Source organism: Manis pentadactyla, chromosome 7 (genome assembly GCF_030020395.1).
Source record: "Manis pentadactyla isolate mManPen7 chromosome 7, mManPen7.hap1, whole genome shotgun sequence".
Classification (NCBI taxonomy): domain Eukaryota; kingdom Metazoa; phylum Chordata; class Mammalia; order Pholidota; family Manidae; genus Manis; species Manis pentadactyla.
In genome coordinates, this window is record NC_080025.1 from 9,832,216 (window position 1) to 9,852,091 (window position 19,876).

At 45.5% G+C, this 19,876-nt stretch overlaps 1 long non-coding RNA gene across 2 annotated transcripts; it reads left to right on the plus strand.

Moving 5' to 3' along the window:
• The first annotated feature begins 12,574 nt into the window (after positions 1-12,574).
• LOC130684414 (uncharacterized) lies at positions 12,575-19,839 on the plus strand. Of its 2 annotated transcripts, none has more exons than XR_008998682.1 (3): positions 12,575-14,281; positions 15,454-15,548; positions 16,771-19,839. It is a non-coding gene; the product is annotated as an uncharacterized LOC130684414 (long non-coding RNA). The 2 variants fall into 2 exon arrangements; XR_008998681.1 differs by having other exon boundaries at positions 12,575-12,803; positions 12,979-14,647; positions 15,454-19,839.
• The last annotated feature ends 37 nt before the right edge of the window (positions 19,840-19,876 follow it).

The following is a 19,876-nucleotide window of genomic DNA, read 5'->3' on the forward strand; positions in this document are numbered from 1 at the left end:
CCCCGGGAGGGCCCTGAAATCCTGGCATGAGAGTAAATTTCCTCTCAGCTCATCCTTCTGGAAACTGCCTCATGCAGGCCCTGTAGTCGTGGCCAAAGTGCCTCCGATGAAACAGGTGGAACGGAGGCCTGTTGCACCCAGAGCTCTGCATGCTGCATCGCACCTCCCCTGCCCCAGGCGGGGTCCCCCGGAGCTGAGACGAGGGGCGGTCAGGCCAAGGTGGGCAGCGCGGCCCCCCGTAGCTGCAGATGCTCCGCCCCCGGCCCGGCTCCCACTCCCGTGCCGTTCAGGGCCCTGAGAGGCACCGCAGCATGTCACCCTCTTGCCACCACGCTGACGGACAGATGGACAGCCAACCGTTAGAAATGCTGTCCTGGCGTTGGTTTCCAAATGAAAATGACTTTTATTATATTTGGTCATTTATGGTTTCACAAAAATGCTGCATGATCGTTCAGAATTCCAAGAAAAATAGCAGATAAACAAAAAGTATAGCATTTATATTATTACTTTTTTACCATCACTAATTATTTTATTACCATTATTGCATCTTTAAAAATTATTTGTTTTAAAATTATTAGTTTTTTTTACTCTCATTAATTACTTTTGATTGAGGTAACATTCACTTAACATAAAATTAACCATTTTAAAGTGGGCGTTCAGTGGCATTTAGGACAGTGGTGTGAGCACTACCTCGATCTAGTTCCAGAACATTCTTACCCCAAAAAGAACTCGTTCTCCATCAACAGTCTCACACCGCCCTTCCTCCCTTTGACCCCGGAAGCCACTAATCTTTCTGTCCCTATGGATTTACCTATTTAGGATATTTCATACAAGTAAAATCATACCGTATGTGCCCTTCCTGTCTGACTTCTCCCTTAATTATTTTAAAGCACTGTTTTATACGTTAAGAAATAAAGTGAAAAACATTTAACTTAGATTATTTAGTGTTCACTCTTTAGTTGACTTACATGTTCAAGGGGGTGGTGCTATTTTATTTCTTTTCTTTAACCCTGCTGTACGTCACACCCCAGGACTGACTTATCTCTGGAAATTTGTACCCTTTGACCCCTTCACCCAATCCCCGCCCCTACCTCCCTTGCCTCTGGCAACCACCCATCTGTTCTCTGTATCCGAGTTCATTTTTCTCTTCTGAGTCCACATTTTCAGTGAGGTCATACAGTATTTGTCTTTCTCTGTTTGATTTATTTCTCTTAACATAATGCTCAAGGTCCGCTGAGGTCCAATAAATAAAAGAATATTTTGTTTAGTATTGATGCATCCCTTCCCCTTGGCCAACTAGTATCACTGCCTTGTATGTGCTTTTATTATTGTTATTTATTATTATTAATAAACTTCCTTTTGTGGAACAGTTTTAGATTTACAGGAATATTAGGCAGATAATACAGAGAGTGTATAGGAATGTCATCTCCCATCCCCTTCATAGAATCTCCCTTATTTTTCACCATCTTACATTAACATGATCCCTTTGGCACAGCTAATAACCAGTATCGATACAATATTATTAGCTGAAGTTGAGAATTTGTCAGATTTCCTTAGTTTTCCCTACTGTTGTCCTTCTGACCCAGGGTCCCTCATTACATCTAGATGCCATGTCTCCTTAAGCTCCCTGTGATGGTGACAGTTTCTCAGACTGTCCTTGTTTGCGATGACCTTGACAGTTTTGAGGAGTAATGGTCGGGCTTATTGCAAGATGCCCCCCCCACTCCTGGAAATTTGTCAGATGTTTTTCTCATGTTTTGACTGGGTTATGGTTTTGGAAAGAAAGGTGACAGACAGGAAGTGCGACTGTCATCACATCCCATTAACGGTACATTTCACCGTGATTCATGCTGTTGATCTTGACCTTCGTCACCTGGCTAAGGCAGTGGTTTTCAGGTTTCTCCGCTGGAAAGTGAATTTCTCTTTGTCTCCCTTCTCGATTATTTTTAAATTTCAAAAAATCTTGTTCCTATGACTGAACTGTGCTGCTTATGTAACCAAGTGGATGCTTTGTGTCGACACAGCCAGCCTGGACGGTTTGAATGGCCTTGCTGATGTCCAGCAGCGCAGCAGTCCAAATATGGGCAAACACAGCAGAGGCCATGTGTACCACAGTTGCAGGAGCTGTAGTGATGTGCCCGGGCTACGACACGCATGGGCAGAACCACCAGAGTGTCTTCCACTGTGCCAGAGACTTCCCACGAATAATCGGCAGATTGTCTCCACCTGAATCCTTGGTTAAAACTCTTTGCAGTTTTATCAGTCATAAGATCACAGCCAGTATGAACAAGAGCATGGATGCAGGAGCAGGTAGCCGAATCAAATCGTCACGTAGTCATTCAACAAACATGCCCTACACCGGGCCCAACATTACCCAAGGGCGCTGCATCTGGGTCATCAAGCTCCTTGTGTTGAGCAGGTTGTTCTGCTGTGTTGCACACAACCCTTAGCAAACAGGTCATCTGATATGGGGCAGATAATGGGAACCCCAAAGGTAGAGCCACAAAACCTATGAAAATAGTCGTGCTGTTGTTTCCATGGAAATGCAGGGCTACCTCTGGGTTCTTCACACTTGGATTTAGGGAGAAATTTTTGCCCCGATGTTTTCAGTTAGAGATGAGGGGTAACAAGATAGTTTCAGGTGATGGAGAGAAGATGGCCGAGGCCCCCATCACTCTACTTCATAACCCTTCCCGAGTTCTTCAGTGACAACCTCATCGAGCATTAGCATGGTGCCATTAATAAGGACTTCTGAGAAGAGGATAATAGGCAGCCGTCCTTATCAAGGAGGATGAGGGAGAATTGGATAAACTTAGCTGGTAATTGGAGACTTCACACAATTATCATGGAAAACAAGTTTCTGGGCTGGGAGCTTCAAGTGCGCAGGACAGAGCATGTGGAGGCATCGCCAGGAAGCAAGAGGGAAGCAGGGCCCTGACTCTGGACTCGGGATTGCTGCCTTTCTCTCTCTGGAGAGGCAGAGCCTGTGGAGGAAGAGGATGCCTGGCAGCTGTGCCAGGTTGTCACAGGAGGCTGTTCTGGGGCTCATTTGAAGGCATGGACGACAGGTGACAAGCATCAGACAAAACCGACTGATTCGTAAACACACTTGGAAAGGTGGACGAGAGGAAATGGGTGTATTCAGAAGAAGACGGAAACCACCACCCTGATGTCAGTCATCATTGTCACCCTGCTCATCACAGTTAGAGCAACTTAGAGCACTGTGGTCTACCACAGGCTGCCGTATCTATTTCCTCCATGGATCTTTAGGAATGGGATTTAAACTTGGTCAGTGCCTTTGACTGAGTGACATAAATGTTACAGACTGAATGTTTGTCTCTCCCTCAAACTCATGTGGAAGCTCTAATTCCTAATGTGGCTGTATTTGGAGATGGAGCCTATATGTAAGGTCAAATGAGGTCATATGGGTGAGGCCCTGACCTAATAGGATTAGTGCCTTCATAAGAAGCAGCACCAGAGAGCTTGCTCGCTCTCTCCCGGTGTGCATGCAGTGAGGAAAAGCCTTGTGAGACCGCGGGTGTCTCTAAGCCAGGGAGAGAGCCCTCTCCAGAACCGTAAGAAACCAGATGTCTGTTGTTTAAGCCACCCAGCCTGGTCTTTGCAGTGGCAGCCCAAAACACTTAAGAAAGTCACCTCCAGCCGCAGAGACACCTGGAGGCAGACGGAGTCTTTCAGCTGGAGCTTCTTGTGTTCCCTGTACTTGCCAGTGGGGATGAGGAAATAGACTTAAGTCAGACCTTCTATGAGTGCAGCACTTGGCAGGCGCTGCCTGAATATTTTGTCTCTCAGTGAAATGAGCACTGTGTGGGGTTTCAGGTAATGTCTCGGGTCCATGCTGTAGGGCGACCGACATGTCCAGATTTGTATGGTTTTAGCACTGAAATTCCTACCTCCCAGAAATCCCTCAGTTCCTGGCAAACCAGGCCTGTGGTTCACCCTGCCACCTAGTAATCTGCTGTGGGTATCTTCATTTTAATAATGTGGCTTATGAATAACCTGGATTCATTTTCATCAGAAATTATTACCTCACTTCAGCATGTGTTCCTTTTGTGGCTCTGGAAGGGCATCCTAGTGAGGAGGTAGGCTGTGGCCCACTTCACCGGGAAGGATCTTAACGTACCAAGGGCCAGCGTTGGTCAAGAAGCCTGGGTGCAGCCTTGAAGGCCATTGCTAATATATATTGATCCAGCAACACCCTTGCTCTGATTGGCTGGCCAGACTAATTCTGGAGAAAGCGAACTGCTGGGGAAGCCAGGACCTGGGCCCAAGGAGTTGCAGTAGGAAAACTGGAAAGCTCCCGGGCCTGTGGCTGAGCTGGGAAAGGCCTGCCGAGGAGTTCCTGGGAGGAAGTGGATGGCATCAGGGCCCTTACGGCCTGGTGTTGCGGCTCAGAAAACTAAAGGACACCCGTGGCAGGGGGAGTGGGAGAGGGTGGTCCCTTCCCATTTCCAGTGGACTCTCCATAGGGACTGTCACTGCTCCCGTGACTCCTAATAGTTTTTGTCTCCAGGTCAGGGCAAACGGACCCTTTGATTTCCTGGAGATGGTGGTCTTTATTTATGTTTGTGCCGTATCTGCAGACGTGTACTCCCTGGGCTGCCTCTGCTCTGTTTCCTCAGCTGCGCTTCCATCATTTATTCTGCCAGGCGCCGCCTGGCCTTGACACAGCAAACCATTAACTTGAAATCAGGGAATTCTGTGAGGTCTCTAAATTCTTTCCTCTTGATTATTAGGCCCTGTGCTAGCTGAAAAGAAAGGCTCTGAACTGGAAGAGGAAAAATAATTGGCCTAAATGGTCGTGGAAAAGTCTAAACAGAAGATTTTCTTTCTCTCTCTACTTGCAGTGATTTATTTTCATGGTTTTATGAGACTTTAATGAGGAAACCTTATCTCTGTGCCTGGTAATTATCAGCCAAGTTCCCATTTCCTTTCAGAAAATCCACAATAAGTAAAACAAAAATGGTGGAACTGGGAGACTCTTTGGCCTCTGACCTGTGTGGCTGAGGAATAACTCATTGCCACATGGAGTGAGTGGGTTGGGAGCACGACTGTGACTTCTCTTGGGCACTGAATGCGATCGCCACCTTCAGGTTAGCGTGACTCAGTGTAAGGAGACTCGGATGTCACGGATCTTCCTGGAGGCTGTCCTGTGAGGTTGCTGCTTGGAGCAAGTTCAGTCACCCTCTCTGTGACTTAATAGCATTTCTAGTCCGGTCTAGTTCCTGCTGGGCGAATGAGGTCACGCCTGAAACAAAAGTGTGACAAAATGCTATGAGCTTTGCATTTTTGAAAAGTTGAGGTTTTTTTTTTTTTTTTTTTTGCTTGTTTGCTATGAATTGCAGCTCCTACCTATAAATAAAGAAGCTGCCACCTGGGTCACTTGGTGAAGTCGCCATAGGCTCTGACTCCAGGCTTCAGGCTGAGTGGCCTTCACCCATTGGGATTCAAGCAGAGGGCTGGTCGGGGCCATGGCAGGTATCTCCCAAATGTCTGGGATGGAGCCCACAGTAAGAGGTGTTCAAACCAGCTCACCAGGCAGGTGGAGGCTGGTGCAAGCACTAGAATTGTTTTAGAATTTTTTGGGCACCATGGCACCCAAAGCAGCCAGGAAGAGGACACATCTGAGTCTTTATTTTCAGTTCTGGTTTTGTGAACAAGGTGAGAATCTTTTTCTTACACTTCCTCTAGGTGTTAAACTTGTCATGCTCCCAAATAACCCACACATTTGTCTCGGCTTGTTCTCGTCATTTGGAAAGAGTTTTGCTAGTTCTTTAATTGTATCTTCTGTGTTGGCATCTGGGCCAGTGAGAAAAAGAACCTGAATAAGAATGTAATGACTCCCCTTAAATTAAAGAAATATACTCTTCAAGAACGTCTTTTCAGGTCACTGCCGGGAGGAGCAGAGAGGCCTGGACTGGGTCTCTTACATTCAGTCTGGGAAAGATCTGTCTGCAGGTTTAATCACTTACATTAAATCTCCAGGAGGAGGAGGAGGAGGAGGCAAGGCCCACATTTGCTCTCGCCCCCTCTAGAGCTGGGGTGCCAGTTCCCTCACCCCTTCTCTGCCTCTGTCTCCTTGCTTTCCTTCCCTGTGGGGCTGCGGAGGAGCAAGAGACAGCCGCTCTCGAGCACACAGGAAGGGGTCACAGGCGGTGGGCATTGTTGGGCTTTTGATTATCTTCTCAATTCTTCACTAATGTCCACCCTTTGACTCTTAATGTGGTAGGGGTATTTGGCAGGCTTTTCGGGCTAATGTGTTGGGCCTCCTCTTTCCTTTCTAGAGGGGACATTACAGTTCAGTCACCATGCTAAGATAGCAATGAAGAAGGGGCTTGGGGCCCCCACTCCAGCTGACCTTGTATCACAATATTTCTCTTTCTCCTCAAGTAGACTTTGGACCCAACACGAGCCTATTGGGAATTCTGCAAATTAAGACCCAGACAGCATATTGATCTAGAGCAATACTGTCCAATGGAAGTATAATGGGAGTCACATCAGTAATTTAAAACTTCCCAGGAAACGAAAAAAAAACAAGTGAAATTAACTTTAATAATATATTTTATTTAAATTATTGTAATATTTCTAAAACATCATTTCAGTGTGTAATCAATATAAAAATATTAAATATTTTATATTCTTTTTGCATGAAATCTCTGAAATCTAATGTGTACTTTATACTTACATTAAATCTCAGTTTTGACCTGCCATATTTTAAGTGCTCAGTAGCCACATGTTGACTAGTGGATACCATATTAGCACGAATCTAGACTATCTACTCTAACTACATAACCTCGTCAGTTACCATTTGCTGCTCTGGATATATTAGACTGTCCTTAGCAATGAGGTGAAGCCCCAGGAAATTTTGTTTTCCCCTGTCTTCTCCACTCAGAAGCAAAAGTTAGAACTAGGGGTTAAATTAGGATAGACCCAATCCATCTCTGCCTTCAGAGAATGATGTATCAGTTCCCTACAAACCTTCGGCCTGTAAACTGTAGACCACTAATTCTCAAAATTTGGGATACATGAGAATCAGCTTATTAGATGCAGGTTCCTGGGCAGAACTCCAGGTCAATTGATGATAATTTCTGGGTATAGGACCTGGAACTCTGCCTTTGAACAAAATCAGCAGGTGATTCTAACACATCCTGAAGTCTGAGAACACAACCACAGACCTTCAAGCAACTTAGGATGGTTTCTCTAGGAAATTCTGGGTTTTACTCATTCAGGCCTTTGTTCGGCTTCACGAGACAACTCACATCCATGTGCCTGAGAGGTAGATGAGCCCCCTCAGGAGGCTGTGATCAGTCTCTGTCCCATCATTTTTAATCATCTTGCTCTCAGCCAGTGGCATCTGCAGAATCGTGTAATACTTGCAACAACTAGAAATCACTCTATGGGGTATTTCTCAGACTCAAAGTCGCCTTTTGAACTCCCTCCATTTTTGTGTATGCCAAGAACTTTCTACATGTGTGACACCACCTGTTTGCATAACCACTTTTCTCCATGGGCTTTTAGGATATTATAAACATCTTCTCATTAATCTTCGTTGCATCCCTGTAAAATAAATAACAAGTGAGATTGCTTGCATTTTGCAGGAGAGAAATTGAGCCATCTGGTAGTTGACTGGTGAGGAAAATTTGGATCTGAAGTAAATGGTTAAATCCCTTCTTTTTTGGGCTGTCATTCTTGTGGCCTCCACTGAGCTCTGCTGTGGTCATGGAAACCTATTTGGAAATACTTCTGATAAAAACATGTACTGGAGATGCTCTGTTTGCCCACTTTCAGCCTCACTTGAAGAGATAGGATTATTTTATGTCCATGATGGGGAACTTCCTCCATTTCATATTTAATTGAAATACTAATTTGACTATAATACTATTCACATTTTTATATGAAATTAGGTTTTCTAAACTATAGAAGGAGTTTAGGAGTTCTGGCTAGTCTAATTTCATATAGTATCGCCTTCTGTTGTTTTCATGTAATGCTCAAAAACGTGGTGGCTGGCTTTCCTAGAATTCCTGCCTCTTCTTGGTCTCGTGCTTATCTGGACCTTCTCTTCCCTTCATGTGTATTGGCCTGGTCTTGCTGGAGTTTATAAACTCACAGCGGAGTCTCCTCAATGTGGGGCCTTGTCCTAGACTTGAGTGTGGCTGGTCTGTTTCAGGGGCTCCTGGTGGACAGAGGGCCCCACCCCTTCAGACGTTGCTGTGGGCCCCTTGCACCCACTCTCGGTGGGATTGGCTGCTCTGTGTCAGCTGTTGACATCACACACTTTTCAGTGTTTTCCAGTGAACATGCAATGACTATTTTGAGATTCCCTTGTCCTGTAGGTCCATCAGATGCCCCTGCTTCTGTCTGCTTCCTCTCTCACAGATGTGGACTCAAATGCAGGCCTTAGAGATATTGGCAGTTCATCCCCATCTGCTTGAGTCTTGGGTTCTTGGCAGTACTTTGTCACCTAGTTGCATTGTAAATGTTGCCCATGAGTTGCTGATTTTGCTGCCTGGTTGTTCTGCCTGTTGAAGTGGAGGCTCACAGAGATTTTGACAAAACCTGAACTGTGTCTGCTGCTATCATTACCTTCCCAGAAATCTTCTTAACTCTCAGAAAACGTAAAATGAGCATTAGAGCCTGGTCTCCCTGCTGGCAGGCACATCCCCAGCCCTGCACAGCTCTTGGTTCAGGCAGGCTGCACTTCATCCTGTGCTCAGAACTCAACTGTGCCCTATATTGTCCCAGTGCCCACCCATAAGACACCTTTTTTTTTTTTTTTCATTTCCCTGAAGCAGCCTCCCGCCATACCGAGCTACCCACCTGGATCATCTGGGCACTCGGTACTGTTCTGATCACAGACGTGCATCTTACTTTGTTCCACCAGCCTTAGGAGATTTAGTGCCCAGCTTTACAGGATGTGAAGTTTTTTGATAAAACATATACTGCATTATCACAGAAGTGGCTGCTCATACTCATGTATGAAAGACAAAAAAGCACAGGAAAATAATTAAGGATCAATGTATAGAAAACTGTGCAAGTAAGGAAAACAAAACAATTGTTAAGTCGGGGAAAACACATGGCTGTTGAGAGAGGAGATATTAGAGCAAAGTGAACAACAATGACATAATAATATTCTGATCACTGACTAAAACTTATGAAATTATCACAGGGAGAGGAAAAGACAGGTGCAGTGGGCATGAGAATTGGGTGGATATTGTCTGAAAATGTAAGAACTAGTGGCATAAGCACAACAGCTATGGACAGAATATGGAGATAAATATCACAGGGAGAAAACCTGCTGAAAGATCAAGCCCAGGACTGGAAACCTGGAATCAAGCACAGAGGACTGAAAAGAACAGAATGTGGGCTTGTTGCTTTTATTCTAATCCCTGTAGGGCTGTTTGATTTTTTAAACATGTGCGTGCTTGATTACTTTGTTAATAATTTGAAAAGACATGAATGAAGCCATGCTGGATTAAAGGCTACATCTATTTACCAAGGTTCTTACACAGAGGGTCAAGCTGTCCTCAGAAGGATACACCAAAGTTGTGGGGGTCACTGCTGGGCGGACGGGGCACATCAGCACAGAGCTCCTGATGGCTCCCCACTGCAACTATTGGAACACCTTTGCCAATTTAATAGAGAAAAATAGCATCTTACTTATCTACAATTTTGATGACTCCTGAGGTCATGTAATTATTTCATCTGTTTATTAAACATTGGTAAGTAGTCATCTGTACACTTTGCACATTTATTTATTGGGGTCTTTGGGGTGTTCTTATTGATTCTGATGTTTTCTTTTTTAAAGAACAGGGAGTTTTGCCATTTATCCAACTTACTGTGATTCTCCTCAGTGTGTTCTTTGGTTGTTTGGAAATCACCTTAACTTCATTTTGCTTAGTTTGTGGCACACAGATGTCAGACATGTTTGTGCTTCCCTTGGTGGTTGCTGTCATTGTTCTTGAGCTTCAAAAATTCGTCCCCCCCACCGCCCACCACCCAGCCAGCCTGACGGTTTGGTGACTAACATTTCGTCATTACTCTTGATTGCAGCAGCGGCCTTTGTTGGGGTAAGGCCGTTCCACGTTTACAGGAGAGAAGTAGAGGATGCCACTGTCGTCCACAGTGCGGGCAGGTTAAGAGTGACCTTCAAAGCCTCTCAGCTGTGTGCTCCAGGGCTCTGCCGGCCCTTCCCGGCCTCTCGGGGCCCCTGGCAATGGCAGCACCATTATGTGTATGGTACCGAGCTGGCGCCCGAGTCCACTCATGGGATGGGCTTTTCCTAGAAAGTAGTGGGTCTGACCTTTTGAGAGGCAAAATCCCTTCACTGAGTATTTGCCTAGTACATTTTGATTCTAAATAACTCTTGAAATGTACATTGTCTGGTCCTGCTGCACTTACTATAGTTAGTGTTAATTTAATTGTTAGGTTTGATTTTCTTAGTTCACACTGATGAGTAAACCAGGTGAGACAACTGCCCCCAAAGACAAATTAAATTGCATCCTCGACAAAACTTCCTATCTCGGGGCCCAGAACGGGCTATCCTCTCCCAAATATTTTGTTCCAGCTCGGCCAATGGGGTTGCTTCCTGTTTGGCTGGTTGACAGTTCTGGTTAGGACTAGTTGCAAACAGTCGGTGGGAGGGCTCTACGTAACGTGCGATGCACCACAGGGACAGTGTTCGTCTTCTGTGCGGTCGGTTCCCAAACAGAAGCAATTTTCTATCTGTCTGTATTACTTTGGTCTTTATTATAACATACTAGTGACTTCCAGCACACTGACTGAGATGTAGTTTTTACAAAACAGCAGAATACAATGAATTTCCTAATCTAGACCATCTCTAATGTTAAAATCATGCGAATCACACATGTTCCCTTAGGATTCTCAAAAGGGTCTCTACGTTCTACTAGTGTTTTTCTTCTTTCATTAATTTCTTTCTTCCTCTTGGGTGTTTGTCATTCCTGGTTGGACATGAGAATCACCTGGGGAGATTAAAAAAATATATATCAACACTTGGATCTCCTCCAGACTATTTGGGTCAGAGTCTCCAGGGTTGGGGCCTGGGTATCAATACTTTTAAATCGTTTCTCAGGTAATTCTGAACAGCCAAGTTTGCTAAACACTGCTCTCCGTTAAAGACTTAAACTGGTTAAGGTTATTGCACAATGAACTAGGAAACCATTGGAGCTTTTAGAGGCCATGTGATGGAGGCTTTGGGGTGAGCAGCGGCCTCTCCAAGAATATTGTGGGAAGATCACGGGGTGTCAGTTTGGTGGGGTGGGAGGATGTCCAACGGAATGTCTGAAGTTTGCAGAGCCAGCATGCTTTGTCTGCATGTATTTAGCGCGGATGGAGATGGGCAGGGCCAGGCAGGGTGACCAGTGCTGCGTGCGTCTCCTCCCACCCAGAGTTGGAGCTCTGTCCTAGCTGTGTGACCCTGGGCAAGTCATCTAATCTCCAGGCTCCTTGGTTGCCTGCAATAAACAAAAGACACTGTGTGTAAAATGCATTTCGTAAGACCAGGCACCAGGCAGGTGCTTTAGGGTTTCAGATGCAGAGAGCAGCCCAAATCCGCCATGAGGCATCTCCCACGTCACACAGATTCCCAGAGATCGTCCAGGGAAATAATAGGCATCACTCACTGGGGCTTTGAGCCCAAATCCACCCTTGTTGAAATGGACTGTGGTCTGGGCTACCAGGAGCTTCCAGAATTCCTTCTGGTTTAGTCCAAGAGCAGCAGGGTGCTTCCCTGTCTGCCTTTTCCTGCCCTGTCCCTCTGGCCCTTGTCACCAACTGTGGGAGGGAAGGGGTCTCTGAGCACCACCTCCTTTTGGGATCTGGTGGAAGTCCACCTCTTGCCTGTCCCCTGATACCACCCTGAGGTCAGACTTCCCTGAGCAGCAGGGGCAGGGAGAGAGGAGAGGTGTGAGCCAGGCTATCCCAGGAAGGGAATTCTTAAACACCCCTTTCCCCCCAGAAAGCTCTTCTTCCCTGCCCCCCATCCCCCATTTCTTAGTAGCAAAGGCATATCAGACTCAGAAGACATGGAAGGGAAGGAGATGGTAACTGGGATTCTTCCTCCTCCTCCGTATGTTATGTCTTGAGCGTTCAAGATTCCAAATTCCCTTCTGTTGTCTCTTCCAAGCTGTAGGGAAATGACAGCACAGGCTTCTGTTAGAGTCTTGTTGAAAAGTCAAATTAAACATGGTGAAGACAGAGCTAATTTATCTTTCCTTCCTTTCTCCCCATCTGTTCCACTTCCTCTCGTTTGTGGCTAAAGAGGGGGCCTGCTGAAATGCTGAAAAAGGAGCTCCTGCCCTCTGGATTCCATGTCACCAGCTAGTCATTTGTCAAACCTGCTACCTTCTACAGAACGTGCCCTGCCTCTGCCTTTTCCACCCCATCGCTGCTCTGAGAAACTCTGTCCAAACTCAGGGGATCTTCTGACCACAGTGTCCTAACTTTTCCACTTCATTCATTCATTCAATAATTCACTCCTTTATTCACCAGACCATTACCAGCTGTTCTGGGGCAGACTTCACTGGTGCTCCAGACTGTTTGAAGACTCCAAAAATGAGAAGACACAACAACAGCATTCTGCTTGGCCCGCGGCCGAGCTGGGGAATGCCAGAAAACAATGTGATGTGACTTACTTTGTGATAAATGAAGCAGATGAATATGGAAGAATATGAAAGCATGAAGGCTTCAGCAAGAAGCTAGGCTATGAAGGATCAATAAAAGTTTGCTAGACAGACAGTGGGAAGGGGCATGCCAGACATACAGTCAAGGTAAGAAGTAAAAATGGCTCTTCCCAGGGCTCACCTGAGGATCTGAAGGGGGGGCACGTCCGACCACAGAAATTGGTCAGAAGCAGAATCTGGGGTTTAATTCTATAGGAATGAGAGTGACAGGTGTGGTTTTCGGACAAGTGAGTAACAGGACTGTCCTTACTTTTGCTGACAGATAATTACGTAGGTAACGTGAAGAGCATACTGGACAGGGGCATCCAATGGCCCAGGGCAAGATCTCAACGTGGGCGATGGATTCCCAAGGGGGCGTCCGGAGCGCAGGCAGGGGAGCTCCCTGTCCCCAGCTCCTCTGCTCTGGAGCCAACACCCCGCTTCACTGCACTGCTCCCGTTTGCTCTGAAACTCTCTCTGTGCATTGCCTGGAACAACCAGAACATGTCGGTCCACAGAAAAGAGACTCCAGTGCTGCTCAAGAATGATAGACATGAAATGACTACCTTCTAGTTTCGATGAGGACAGTATTTTTCCTTCTATGTATTCCTAGAACAGAGCACAGTACCTGATATGAAGAAGGAGGTCCGGAAACCTTGGCTGAGCCGGACTGACTCCCAGAGCCATTTGCAGGGTGTATTAGTTCCCCGTGGTTGCTGTAACAGGTCGCCACACACTGGGTAAAACAACAGAAATCTCATCTCTCCCAGGTCCGGAGGCTGGAAGTCTGAGATCAAGGTGTCAGCAGGGCCAGGCTCCCCCGAAGGCTCTAGGGGAGGGTCCTTCCTTGCCTCTTCCAGCTACTGCTAGTTGCCAGCAGCCCCGTGTGCCTGGGCTTACAGATGCATCATTCCAGCCTCTGCCCCTGGGGCCATGTGGCCTTCCCCGGGTCTAACTTGCCCTCTTCTTGTAAGGACGTGAGTCATTGCAGCAGGGTGCATGCTAGCCCAGCAAGACCTCCTCTAGGCTTGATTACATCTGCAAACACTTTATTCCAAATGAGGGCACAGCATAGGTACCTGGGCACTGGGACTTGGACTGTCTTTTTGGGGGAACAATTCAGTCCATAACAACGAAGGATGGGGTGTGTGTGCCATTCTTCTGTCTCCAGCAAACTGCACCGTCTCTGGAGGGACTCACTCCACGTGGGACAGGCTGTGCCCAAGGCAGCTCCAGAACTTCAAGCAACTGCATGATATAGTCAGCATGTGCTTGCCCCCGACCCAGGACCCGGATATGCAGAGGTGAAGGGGCACACCTGGACTCCACACTGAGTAAATAAAACTGACTGTGTTTTAAACTTGCCAAGAGTCTAACAAACTCTGTTGGCACTTACATGCCTAGAAAGCTTTTTAGGAAGAAAGAAAATTAATCATCCTTTTGCCAACAGTTAGACAAAGACTCATGATTGGGAGAATGTTTTTTCCTAGAATTATGCCTTATCTACAAGGGCTTCTGGCAAACTGTGAAGCGCACTTTGGAGTGCCCGGAATCTGAGCCCAGCCGGGAGCCCAGGGCAGGAGCAGGTTGGTGGTCTGACAGGAGGGCACAGCGCGGAGCGCCTTCCCAGGGACCAGAGGACAGACAGCCCTGTGCGGTCTCACTACAGGCCAGGCCGTTCCGCGCCCTGGGAATCACCTGGGTGCCCCTTGTCCCGGCCCAGGGAGGATGCCAGGCGCCACAGAGAACCGCCCTAGCAGGCCTTTGGCTTTGGGAGAGTTAGCTCCAGAGCTGCCACACCTTAGTCCTTGTGCCTTCTGGCCGTTTGCTTCCCTCCATGTCACTGTGGAGCACTTACAGGGACAGGCCCTCAGTGGGCACCTCGCTGTAGTCCAGAGGTGCAGCATTATAAACCACACGTCCCCGTAACTACCAGCTTTGCCGTAACAGAGGTGACCTTTCACTGTCCATCCACCATGCCCTGGCTCTACCTCAGTTGCTTAGAAAATGAGTTAGGAAGCTAGGATGGCAGTTATTAGGGTCCCCTCAAATCCCAACATGAAAGAAAGAAAGAGGGAAAAAGAGAGAGACGGAAGGAAGGAAGGAAGAGAAGGAGGGAGGGAGGGAGGGAGATAGTCAAGAAAGCTCTCTGCTTCCAGGGAAACTAGTATCTGATGAGACAGGGAAGAAGAATGTAATTGCTTCCATATTTAACATGCAAAACAAACTCATGCAAAATAGGATATGTATGAATTCAAGGAGATAGAAATAAAGGCAGTTGTGAGGCACAACATTTCTCAGGGCTGAACGGAAACCAGTGAAGTGATTAGGGAAAATGGGGTTAGCTAAGAAGGCCAGGCGTGAGGTTAAATGGTGAAGCAGGAATTTTAAAAATGTGTGTGTACGTGTATGGTTATAAAAATGGGAAGAAAATGCAATAAAATGCAACCCAGACATTTTGTAAGGTGAATAAGACACTGTCTCTTCCTTTCTCAGTGGAACTCCCAGTGAGAAAAACAGACGATATTAAACAGTAACTTTAATTATTATTGATTGGAATTTTGATCAGTGTATGAGAGAGAAGCACAGGGCATTTGTGAGCGGCTAGTATATAGAGAGAGTGGATGGCCAGGGGGCCTGACCTGGTCAAGGGCGATATATTTCTGGAGTGATTATTACCCTTTTTAAAAAGGGGTTTATGTTCAATAGAATCATTTTAACATTTGTCTATGAATTAAATATCCTTTGTACCAAACAGTTTTGGGAAAACCAGATATCCACATGCAAAATCATGAAGTATCACTTCCTTCCAGCATACCAGAAGCTTCCCTGAAATGGACCATGGGCCTAAAGGTAAGAGTTAAAACTGCAACACTCTTAGGAGAAGTGAGAGAAGTAAATCTTCATGATCTTGGGTTAGGTAAAGCCTTCTTAGATAGAACGCAAAAAGCATGACTGACAAGAGAAAAAAACAGATAAATTGGACTTCATCAAAATTAAAAACTTTTGTGCCACAAAGGATGCCATCAAAAAAGTCAAAAGAAAATGCATAGAATAGGGGGGAAAGTGTCTGCAAATTATATATCTGATAAGGGAGTTGTATCATGAATACAAAAAGATGTCTTACCACTCAATAATAAAAAGGCAAAAACCCAATTTTAAAAAATGGGCCAAGGGTTTGAATTAGACATTTCTTTAACAGAGACAGACAAATGGTCAATAAACATATAAAAAAGTGTTCAACGTCATTTATCATTAGGAAATTGCAAAATCAAAACCACAGTGGGATATCACATCAGATCCAACAGGAGGGCTATGCTAAAAAAACGATTAATAACAAGTGTTGATCAGGGTGTGGAGAAACCTAACCCTCATATATAGCCCGCGGGAATGCAAAATGGTGCAGCCAGTTTAGAAAAAGCCGGCAGTTCCTCCAAAGTTCAACCTAGAGTTACCATTTCCACTCCAGGTATATTTCCAAGAGAGCTGAAAACCTATGACCACAAAACTCACACATGAATGCTCAGAGCAGCGTTCTTCATAATATCCAAAAAGCGGGAAAAACAAATGTCTGTCAACTAATGAATGGATGAATAAAATGCGAAATGTCCATATAATGGAATATTATTTGGCAACAAAAAGAATGAATAACTGATTCAGGCTAAAACCTTGAAAACATTAGGCTGAATGAAAGAAGCCAGTCCTAGAAGACATCACATTGTGTTATTCCATTTTTATGAAATATTCTAAAGAGGCAAATCTGTAGAGACAGGGTCAAGTTCAGTGGTTGCCTGGGGATGGCGGTGGGTGGACATGGGGAGTGACTGCTGGTGTACTAATGGGTATGGAGTTTCTTTTGGGAGTGATAAAAAATGCTCTAAAATTGATTTGGGGATGGTGGCACATCTCTATGACTATCCTAAAGCCATTGAACTGTATACATTTCAAATGGATGAATTGTATGCTATGTGAATTAAATCTCGATGAAGCTGTTATTTTTAAAAGAGTAAATATGTTTAGCATGCTTAAAATCTAATTTCCTTCTTTCCTTCCTTCCTTCCATCCATCCATCAAGTTTATAAGCCTTCAGTGGAATACATTTAGCCCATGAAATGAAATATATTATCAGTTGGGTGATAAGAAAAAGCAGCAAGCCAAAAATGACAAGTTCATTTAATTTGAGGAACTACAAAGAGACCATCAGAGGGGTAAGCAAGTCTTCTTAATGGTATTTATTCCTTTTTTATTCAACATAGATTTGTAGGACATTTATTAAATATTTGAGGCACTGCATTAGGTGCTATTTTGTGATTTTGAAGCAACAGATATCCATATTTTCCACAGCATATACCTGAGACCAAGTTTCACATGTTTTATAACCAGTCTGCTAAGATTACCACCTCCCTTTCTTCTAGCAAGTACTTCACAAGAGCTGACTTCGGTCTGTCACAAATTGCTTAAAAAGATTAAATGCAATCACATGTGGACTTGAAATTTACAGAAATGCAAAACACTTCCTTAGGAAATTCATAAAATACCTATGTGTCTTGAGCAATGAGTTTGTCTGGCAGCACGGGTGGGAATCTTAGACCCACAAGGGAAGGGGGTGAGAAGCCACGCTGGCCTTTGTGGATGCCTTTGTCCGTCACTGGGGGTTACAGGCCTGCTTTGGTTTATAGAGGGTTGAGAGCGTGGCCCAGCAGGGGACAGGAGCCCATGCCAGCCTGCTGACCCCTGGAGAAATGGGCAGATCACAAAATTGCTGTCAGGACACTAGGGTCCACCAAGGTCAGTTCAGAACCTGTCCCTTTTCAGAGCAGAACTCAGACCTCAGGCCAGTGTCATGTAAAAGTGTTGCTGAGGTCCCACCGCAGACCTTCAGAACCTGCATCTCTGGAAGTGGGTCAGATGATGCCGGGAAGTATGCAAACTACTGTCTTTGTACTCAGATCTAATGTGGATTTCCAAGGTCCCTTTAAAAGGAAAGAGAGTTGGGACTTTATAATTCAGGACTCTTAGAGGCTAGAAAGAATTCCCTGGGCCTGCACTAATTTATGCTGAGGTCTTCAGAACTTAATTGAATTGGGTTCTGGAGGTTAGGCATATGGGCAGGGAAAGTAGCCATTCATCTCAACTTTAATTTAGGATTATTCCTTTCATTTATCTTCAGTATTTGCAGATCCAATTCAGTTATTTTCCTCCTGGAATTAGCAACGAAGTAGTAAAATAATCCAGGAGAAAAGGTGTCTATATATATTCAGATTTTACTCTGATGGAACAAAATGCATTTAGAGAAAGCAGAATTCTCCAGGGGGAAAAAAAAAAAGTTGGCTTTAGAACAAAAATCAAAGGAAAAAAAATGTAGCCAAATACTTAATCCACTAAAATGTATGCATTATTTTAGGAAAAGGGTTTTTCTCTATTCAGTGTCTAAATTTTCTTTATTATTTACCAATATTCCTGATGCCAAAAGTGTCTCACCTAATTCATGAATGCATGATTATTTATTGAGCAACTGGGCTGTGTCAGACAAGTATCTAAAATTGTATTATGTGACTGAAGGATGAGTGAGGGGAAAAAACGGCAGACAGAGCAGGAGAGCCTGTGAGACTGTGTCTGTGTTTGGGTCCCTCTTGATTTTGGTGATCTGCCTTTAACTGAATCACTGGGGTGTCTTTAGGGGTTCTCCCTTCATGGGCCAGGAATGTGGGCTCTACTGAATTCATTAGAACACTGTCCTACTTTGAACAACAGATGCCTGTTCCAGCAGCCACTACCGGTGTTTTGCCTTCCTTCCAACTGATCTGGTGGTTTGCTGGCTCTTTTAAATCACATTACATACATCCTTAGAAATCTTTTGTGAAGGTAAATTTGGTATTTTTGAGCACTGATCCTTCGCTCTCCTGATTCCAGGCACAGAGGCGGCTCCCGACCTTCCTGAATCAGGGTGAGCACTGACAATCATCTTTCAGGTAAACTCCGTGCAAGCGCTTTGTTGTCCTGACCAGGCCTGCTGGGCTGTCTTCCTGATAAAGTCTCCTTTGCAGATGCACCTCCTTTAGCGCAAACTCACTATTAATCAGTGATACGTGTTTATGACTCGATCATTTGGACATGCAGTTATCCCTTGTTTTACAAGATTTCCTACAGCAAGCTCAGATGACTAAACTCAAAACATGTCAACCCAAGCTCAGCGTCTCTTCTTGGGAGTTTCTAAAGAACTTAGGTCTCAGAGACGGCACACTGACCAAAGTCTTTCCTAATCAAATGGCTAATTGGTTAGTGACTGGGATTCGGCTCCATCGTGTTCTCTCCATCCTCCACCCCCCACCATTTCCCTTGGACTTCTGGGTCACTCGAGGGTTCACTTTATTGTTGTTCTTGCTAGGCGAGCATTGCTCCAGGACTACTAGTGCATAAAACCCATGCTTAGTGCATCCCCATCCCAAGCAGAGGACTGAGATTTCTGCAAAGATGTCCACGCTCTCATCAGCAGGACAGCCCTTCCCCGGCCTGTACCGATATGTCTGATGTTGCTCTAGACTACACTCTGTATGGGGCCCCAACGGGTAACAGCCTCTGAGGAAGCCTTTACTCAGGCAGCTGGGCAGGCAGGCCCTCCATCCACAACCTGCCAGGCCTGCTGTGTGCTGTGTGCAAGCTACTTATCTTCTGTATGTATGGCAAGCTTCTCCACTCCTCCAGGCAAGGGAGAAATGTCTGTGCACTCAAGTCTTTGGGAGGGAGCCCTTGTCTTTTACCTGGCTCTTCGAGTTCTCCAGTCCTTACTGATTTTGAGTGACTGCTGATCCAAGCTAAGACATGCCCTTTCTGGGACATTGTATGAGATAAAAAACCCCATGAGCTGGGTCAGAAACAGGTGGCAGCTATTGCTTTCATGTGGACCTCTTTCCAAGATGGATAGAGCCATACAGGATTGTGGCTATAACTCCAAGGACGGCTCCTGGGTGTGGGCAGGGCACAGACAAGGGCCTGTTCTGTGCAAGGCGGGACAGAGAGGGGTCCAGGATTCCACACAAGAGCCACGCCACTCAAAGTCTGTTTGCTCCAGGGGCAGGCCCTGTTCAGACGGTTCATCCGAGTAACTAAAGACAGAAAATGACACACTCTGACTTGCCTTGGATGGGCCTGGGTGCAACCTCTCCAATTTGCATTCAGGC